This window comes from Sciurus carolinensis, chromosome 11 (genome assembly GCF_902686445.1).
Source record: "Sciurus carolinensis chromosome 11, mSciCar1.2, whole genome shotgun sequence".
NCBI classification, from domain to species: domain Eukaryota; kingdom Metazoa; phylum Chordata; class Mammalia; order Rodentia; family Sciuridae; genus Sciurus; species Sciurus carolinensis.
In genome coordinates, this window is record NC_062223.1 from 23736465 (window position 1) to 23737898 (window position 1434).

At 41.6% G+C, this 1434-nt stretch overlaps 1 pseudogene; it reads right to left on the reverse strand.

Annotated features, from left to right (window-relative positions):
* Positions 1–459: 459 nt before the first annotated feature.
* LOC124959208 (olfactory receptor 5D13-like) lies at positions 460–1434 on the reverse strand (annotated as a pseudogene).

Here is a 1434-nt window from a genome sequence, read left to right on the forward strand (position 1 = left end):
TTATTAAAAAGTTCTTGTGTGTAAGGTTGCCACACTGGGAGAGAGAATGACAGAACGCTGAAAATGCAGAAAGGAAATGAAGGGTGAGGAGGGGAAGAGAGTGAAGAGGAAGGGAAGGTTGAAATAAAAGATAAATACTTAAGTTATAAAATATAGACTGCAGACATCATAGAGGACCATGGTTTAGCCTACTACATTTTAGTTGAGGCAAAAGCAGGATTACCTTTCTCTTTTTTCCCTTCACTCATAAGTGATTGTTAAAGTATAACTTGATTTGACAGTCATATATATAGATATATATATATAGATATATATATATATCATATATATATCACAATCTCACAAATTCTCTAAACAATGTCATAGCATTATTTGAAGAGACAATTGAAAAAAATGCAATGTTGAATGCACATTATTTTGAAGTTGGAAGAGAAACACATGTATGCGTGTTTTTAACTATCATGAGTGAGAAAGCACTTTTAAGTGCACTAACTTTCTCAAGGTCTCCTTGACATCTTTATTTCTTAGGCTGTAGATAAGGGGGTTTAGCATGGGGATGACCATGCTGTAAAACACCGTGGCAAATTTGACGAGGAGCAAGGAGCTTTTAGATTTGAGCACATAGTAGAGAAGGAGGATGACCCCATGGCAGAAGCAGATGGCAGCCAGGTGGGAGCCACAGGTGGAAAAGGCCTTTCTGAGGCCACCCTTAGAAGGGATCTTGATGACTGTAATGACTATGACGACATAGGAGGTAAGGATGATCAGCAGACTGCAAACCTCATTGAACATACAGATGACTAAACACGCCAGCTGGCTGATGGAGGAATCCGAGCAGGATGCAGAGATGATGGCAGAGTACTCACAGCAAAAGTGATTGATGATTCCAGAGCCACAGTAAGATAGTGCCAGGAGAAAATACGTGAGCGTGGAGGAACAGATTCCGCCCCATATGTAACTTCCAGCCACCAGGAGAGCACACAGCCTTCGCAACATAGCAACCGTGTAGAGCAGGGGGTCACAAATAGCCACAAACCGGTCATAGGCCATCACTGCCAAAATAAATGTTTGCGTAATGACACACATTCAGCCAAAGAAAAACTGTGCTATGCATCTTTTGAAGGACATGCTTCTGTCCTCCACAATCAAGAGGTCTAAAAGTTTGGGTGCAATTGTGGTGGTATAGCAAAAATCAACAAAGGATAAATGGCTGAGGAAAAGGTACATTGGAGTGTGGAGTTTGGGGTTGATCCTGATAATCAATATCATGCCAAGGTTTTCCAGTACAGAAATTGTATAGATGGTCAAGAACACCAGGAACAGGGGCACCTGGAGTTTCAGATATTCTGAGAAGCCCAAGAAGACAAAGGTGAAGACTGCACTCTGGTTCCCCTCCTGCATCCGGCTCTTGTTGGAGGAAATCTGAGAGTTCAT